Genomic DNA, 6,995 nt, shown 5'->3' on the forward strand with positions numbered 1-6,995 from the left:
CCAGGGCTCTATGATTTGACAATTTATCTTTCAGTATATGTTCATCTTAATGGCAACAGCTTGTGCACATGTGGTGTGTGTAGGTCCAGCTGTATAGTCTGGTTTGGCATTATATAAATGACTATAACTGGGTTGGAGTCTATAAGATCCAGAAAACTTAAAGAATATTTTTTTATCATGACCAGCTTTTATTTGTTCTCATCACTTAATAACATCTGTTATTAGTATAATAAATATCATCATATAACTGATGGTTGCTGTGTTATTAACTCTATATATCACAATGATTTAGAATAAGGTTTACTACCTTTAGTCTCATTGATTTTATTGTAAAATATTTCAACATTTCAGAAAAAATACAAAACAACATATAAACACCTGTATATACATCACCCAACTTTCACATTATAGACATAACTGATATTCCCATAATTCTTTTTCTAATCTTAATTATCTCATTCATTTCACTGCAAAACACCTTTAATGAAGCTTGTTGATAATTTTACATTCATGGCATTTTTCTTACAACTTTATGCATCTATAAAATCTGTAGAGAATAGCTATCCAGTTGTTCAAAGATCAGTAAATGCCATACTGTACAGATCATTTTTAGCAACTCATTTTTCACTCAACTCTGTGGTTTTGTGATTTATTGATAAGTTTTGTTCTACTTCATTCATTCAAACTACTGTTAAGTTTTCCCCTTTAGGGATACAATGTGAAATACTCATTCTCCAGTCGATGAGAAGCTAGCAGTTTTCTTTTGTTGTTGTTGTTTTGTCACTAAGCTGTATGCAGCTCTTTTGTGACCCTGTGGACTGTAGCCTGCCAGTCTCCTCTGGCCATGGGATTTCCCAGGTTGCCATTCCCTTTTCTAGGGGATCTTCCTGACCCAGGGATCGAGCCCGTGTTTCCTGCATTGGCAGGCAGATTCTTTACCACTGAGCCACCAGGGCAGCCCTGTTTTCTTTATTCTGTTACAAATAGTGCTGCTATGAATATTCTTATACACAGTTCCTTCTGCCCATGAGCAAGAGTTTCTCTTGGATGTTTAGGACTAGATCAGCTGTATCAGAGAATGTTTTCAATATGATAACTGCCTGTGTTATTGTTGTTCAGTTGCTAAGCTGTGTCCAACTCTTTGCAACCCCATGGACTGCAGCACACCAGGATCCCCTGTACTTCACTATCTCCCAGAGTTTGCATGTCCATTGAGTCAGTGATGCTATCTAACCATCTCATCCTTTGCCACCCCCTTATTCTTTTGCCTTCAGTCTTTCCCAGCATCATGGTGTTTTTCAGTGAGTTGTTTGTTCTCATCAGGTGGCCAAAGTATTGAGCTTCAGCTGCAGCATCAGTTCTTCCAATGAATATTCAGAGTTGAATTCCTTTAGGATTGATTGATCTCTTTGCAGTCCAAGGGACTCTCAAGAGTCTTTTCCAGCACCACAACTCGAAAGCATCAATTCTTCCATGCTCAGTCTTCTTATTTGTAACAAATAATAAAGTGTTTCTTTTTATATGTGTACTTTTCTTAAACCATAAGCTCCTAGAAGGCACAGGATTGTCCTCTAATAATTCCTCAGCATCTGAAATAGTACCTATCAGAAACCCACAAAAATGTAGGGCCTAAGAACTGAGGCCACCAAGTATAACTTACTGATATTTTTCCTGCCTCACATTCAGGTCTACAAAAAAAACCATTGCCTTAATGCTACATAAGCTTTTGCTTGTGGGGTAACAATTCTATTGTAATATTGGTGCCAAGAAACATGGGAAGAGGGATTCTCATTCCTTCAGTGTTTATTAAGCAAATATTTATTCAATACCTACTGAATATGCCTGGTGTTACTAAAGTTGTTACAAAAATAGCATTGAACAAAATAGACAAAATCTCTGCCCATATGGAATTTAGATTCAAATGCATGTGAGCCTCTGAGTGCATGTGTATGTGTTGTGAGAAAACTAAATAAACAAATAAGTGACTACTATTTCATATACGGGTAGGTGCTGTGTATTCAGGAAAGGTCACCTGCTTTTCTGTTTGAGGATGTGCCCCATTTGGCAACAGACCAAAATTTATGCAAAATGGTTTACTTCCAATACATCACTGTTATAATGAATTCAGCTTAAATGCAGAGTAGGTAATTTCTCTTTGCTACAAATCATGCTTTCTGGGGAAAAAACAATGAAAACCTAAGACTTCTAAGTTTTAATCAGGTCCCTTGGATTTCCCAATTCACAATAACCCCTAGGTCTTACTAGTAAGTGGCTCCCTGGGCACCAGTAGATGCTATTTCCATCCCATAGACTGGAGAGGACACTCTGGCAGAGCCACCATCAGAAGTCATGACCTGTAACTGGTGGCACCTCAGAGCCTGGGGTACTGAGGTCTGTGCTGAGTGTCTCAGTCCAAAATGCACTCACAACATCAAAAAAAAAAAAAATTAGCAAAGAGGAAGAATCTCTGTTCTGGGCTGTTCATTTTTAAAATTCATCAGAGCCACTTGCTCTTCCTTGAGAATAAGGAAGCAGAGTTAGCAAGTCCCAACACTGAAGTCTCCCTGTAGAAGGGTCCTGGGTTCGATCCCTGGGTCGGAAGATCCTCTGGAGAAGGAAATGGCGACCCACTCCAGTACTCTTGCTGGAAAGTCCCATGGATAGAAGAGCCTGGTGGGCTACAGTCCCTGGGGTCGCAATGAGTCAGACATGACTGAGCATCTTACTGTACTGTACTATACTGTAGAAGGGTGAATGTTGAATTTTATCTGTCCTGTTACTCGTCTTCCAAACCTCATCTATAGAAGTGAAGGACTCTGATGACATGCCTTCTCTCTGCTGAGATGACTACTGATCATTTGGTGAGCCTGGTAAACTGTCAGAGCAGAAGGGCAGCAGAGATGCTGCTGTCATTAGGTCACAGGGTCACTGAATCTTATCCCTGTAGAACTTGCCCATTAGTGTTTTTGATACACATCTTTAAAAATTCCCTCAGCCTTTACACAGAAGAGAAAACAAAGGCACAGAGGGGTGAGCTGGGGTTCCTTCTCACATTCTGGGTCTGTCTCATTAGAGTGGGGTTGGGTGGAGAGATCAGGGTACTCATTTTAATGTTACCCTCTGTCCTGCTCCCCGGTATGTCCTAGGGAAGAATGGCCCCAGGGAATGAATCTTCAGTGACTGAGTTTATCCTGCTGGGTTTAACACAGCAGCCAGAACTCCAGCTGCCTCTCTTTTTCATTTTCTTAGCAATTTATGTGGTCACTGTGGTGGGGAACGTTGGCTTGATTATTCTTATTGGTCTGAACCCTCACCTGCACACTCCCATGTACTACTTTCTCTTCAACCTTTCCTTCACTGATCTCTGCCACTCCTCTGTCATTACCCCTAAAATGCTGATGAGTTTTGTAAGCCAGAACATCATCCCTTATGCAGAGTGCATGACTCAGCTCTGCTTCTTCTCCTTCTTTGTTATTGATGAGTGCTGTATTTTGACGTCAATGGCCTATGACCGATACGTGGCCATCTGTAAGCCCCTGCTGTACAAGGTCTCCATGTCCCATCAGGTCTGCCTCATGCTGACAGTGGGTGTATACGCGACGGGGCTTGTGGGTGCCATGGCCCACACTGGGTGCATGCTGCGACTCTCCTTCTGTGATGGAAACATCATCAATCACTACATGTGTGACATTCCTCCTCTCCTCCAGCTCTCCTGCACAAGAACCTCCATCAATGAGCTGGTGGTTTTCATTGTGGTGGGTGTCAATGTCATAGTGCCCAGTGTCTCCATCTCCATTTCTTACACCTTGATCTTCTTGAACATCCTTCTCATTCGTTCTGCAAAGGGCAGGTCCAAAGCCTTCAGTACCTGCAGCTCCCACATAATTGTGGTTTCTCTTTTTTTGGATCGTCTGCATTCATGTATATCAAGCCTTTTCCTGCTGGGTCTCTGGATAAAGAGAAAGTGTCCACAGTTTTCTACACCAGTGTGGGGCCAATAGTGAATCCTTTCATCTACAGTATGAGGAACAAAGATGTCCAAGTTGCACTGAATAAAGACTTTGAGGAAAAGGGTGTTCTAAGTGGAATTTGTTACTATTTGTTACTAGTAATTATTACAAATATTACTCCTTCCTTTCCCTGTGACAGCTAAGGTGATTCTTTCTCAGATCTTCACTGTGAGAATCTGCTGGGGTGTTTTGGAGGTAAAATCCAAGAAAGTGTGGCAGTCCCCTAAAACTGTGGCTCCTATGGTATGCTGCAAGTCTTTGGGGGTTTCAAAGAGTCAGATATGACTTAGTGACTGAATAACAATGAATCTTAATACATATTTAATAGAAACATGCTCTCTCTGACTCTAATCTAGCACCACAGGATTCACTGTAGACTTTCCTTTTTGCATATTTGTAAATTCTTTCTTTGATGATGTCATTTACTTATTTGACTATACATTGTAAGGAGAAAGGGAGGAAAAAAAAAAAAAACAAACACCTGTATATAAGCACTGTACTCCAGATGGTAAATGCATTTCTCACACTGGTATTGATTTGCAATTCTGAAACTATCACATGTGTACTGAGTGTACTGAGACTGAATGAATGAATGATAATAAATGATAATAAATTTAGATAATAGAAATTTTGTTCTAACAAAATGCATTTGTTCAAATGCATTATTTTAACAACTCCCTGTAAATTTATACTTATTTCAAAATAAATGTTAGCTGTAATCTCCTAAGCACAAGTTGAAGTTAATACATATCTAGGAATTCTAATCAGACACAACTGAGAGACTGAACTGAACTGAGGAATTCTAAAGTCATATTTTCTTGAAATAGAAGGCTATGAATAGTGATATTCTTTTTAAAAAAATAAATTTATTTATTTTAATTGGAGGTTAATTACTTTACAATATTGTATTGGTTTTGCCATACATCAACATGAATCCGCCACAGGTATACATGTGTTCCCCATCCTGAGCCTCCCTCCCTCCTCCTTCCCTGTACCATCCCTCTGGGTCATCTTAACAGTGATTTTCTTATGTGCTCTATGCTTAGTCACTCAGTCATGTCCGACTCTTTGTGACCCCATGGAATGTAGCCCTCCAAACTGCTCTGTCCATGGGAATTCTCCAAGCAAAAATACTGAAGTGGGTTGCCTTGCCCTCCTTCAGGGGATCTTCCCAATTCAGGGATCGAACTAAGGCCTCCTGCATTGCAGGTGGATTCTTTACTGTCTGAGCCACCAGGGAAGCCCAAGAATACGGGATTGGGTAGCCTATCCTTTCTCCAGGGAATCTTTCCAACCCAGGAATTGAACCAGAGTCTCCTGCATTGCAGTCAGATTCTTTGCCAGTTGATCTACCAGGGAAGCCCCTGATTTTCTTATAGACTTAATTTATTAAAAGCAAAGACATATTGAGTCAGAACAGCCCAAAATCAGTTTTCATGGAATATTGCTTTAGCATTATACCTAATAGCATTTTACTGAAATAATAATGTCTAAAAGCAATAAAAATATCATTTTGCTATATGTCTATAAAATGTCAAAAATATTTAAAGATACTCAAACTGTTTTATAAAACAAAGTAAATAACCTTTACTGAAGTGTTCATAAATTTTTACAAAAATTAATGTTACCTGGAATGACAGTTAATGACATTTTCAGTGACATTAACTATTTTCATTTTTATGACAGACAGAGAGGATCTTTTTCTATGCCCCAGGGGTTGTATATTCCCTGAAAGAAAACTAACATTTACTGTCATGATTAGGGTGTAAAAATAGACACCAGTTTCTTGCCTGCAGAGCTTATCATGATGAGAAGGTCTTAGTGGAGACTTACCCCTGGATTTCTAATCAGGTATAAAAAATTTACAAGCCTTAAGCAAATGCCATGTGCTCTATAACATGGCGGTGTAGCTGCCAAGTCTATGGTTTCCCTTTACAGTCTCCTAATAGATTTATAGCTACAACTTTAACCTGAACCTTAGACTAACTCCTGTAATGTTCAGACTGCTGTATCAATGCTCTGACTCTTTTGCCAACACAGAGAGAAGATTCTATGACTGCATCTCAGCGTCAATATCTCCAAAGCCAGCTCTTCCAAAAGAGTGGAGGTGAAGCACATATGAAGCTCCCTAGGCACTGAGTTCCCTCAATGGAAGGAATGTGAGTTAACCAAGCTTCTTTTTACCTCTGTTTCTATAAAATGAGTAAAAGCATTTCTACTGAATAACAAGAAACTCCAAGGTCTGGATCTGTGACTTGACTGCCTGTATTGTTCTGAGCATATCCTCTGTGTTGGCTTTGTCCTCATTCTGGTAGCAGGGGAACTACAGCAGTTCCAAGTGACAAATCCAGAACATAGCAATATCAGAGGAAGAAAATATTTATTTTTCTTCTAAAATTTTTTTGGTTGAAATATATGTATTATACAACTTTGATGTCATCATAAGAATACAGCTTGGCATGTTTTCATTAACTTAACAGCTAGTTTAATCAGCACCCAAATTAATTTATTTTTCTTTCATGCCATCCTACAAAGCATGGTAAAGTACATCCATCTTGTTTTATTCATCTTATGTTCCTCTAGGATGGAATAGAGGAGAATGTATAGAAACAATGACTATATGGTTAAGTATAAAGTTTAGGCCACCAAGACTCTCCTCCATACCTGTTACCAGTTAATGACTTCATAATATCTTGAAGCAAAGTATCTGTATATCCTATAGACTGTTAACAACTTCCTTCCAGGAAGCAGAATATAGGTGTGACCTCTGCTCTATAGGAATTCTCTTTCTTGAAGGTCATCATAGGGAAACTGAGATATCTAGTAGAGTGATGGAAACTTGAGTAGGAATGAAAAAGCGACTGGTCAGATGACTAGGTTGGAGTAATGGGGACACATTCCCACCACTGAAACTTGTCAAGAGGTAGGTTTGTTCCTCAGCTATCCCATCCCTCTATTTTTTAGTAAAGTTAGAGCTATTATTTG

General features: G+C 39.3%; 1 pseudogene; it reads left to right on the forward strand.

Moving 5' to 3' along the window:
* Window positions 1-3,137: 3,137 nt before the first annotated feature.
* Window positions 3,138-4,082, forward strand: LOC138082836 (olfactory receptor 8B3-like; annotated as a pseudogene).
* The last annotated feature ends 2,913 nt before the right edge of the window (window positions 4,083-6,995 follow it).

Source organism: Capricornis sumatraensis, chromosome 8 (genome assembly GCF_032405125.1).
Source record: "Capricornis sumatraensis isolate serow.1 chromosome 8, serow.2, whole genome shotgun sequence".
In the NCBI taxonomy this organism is placed as follows: Eukaryota; Metazoa; Chordata; class Mammalia; order Artiodactyla; family Bovidae; genus Capricornis; species Capricornis sumatraensis.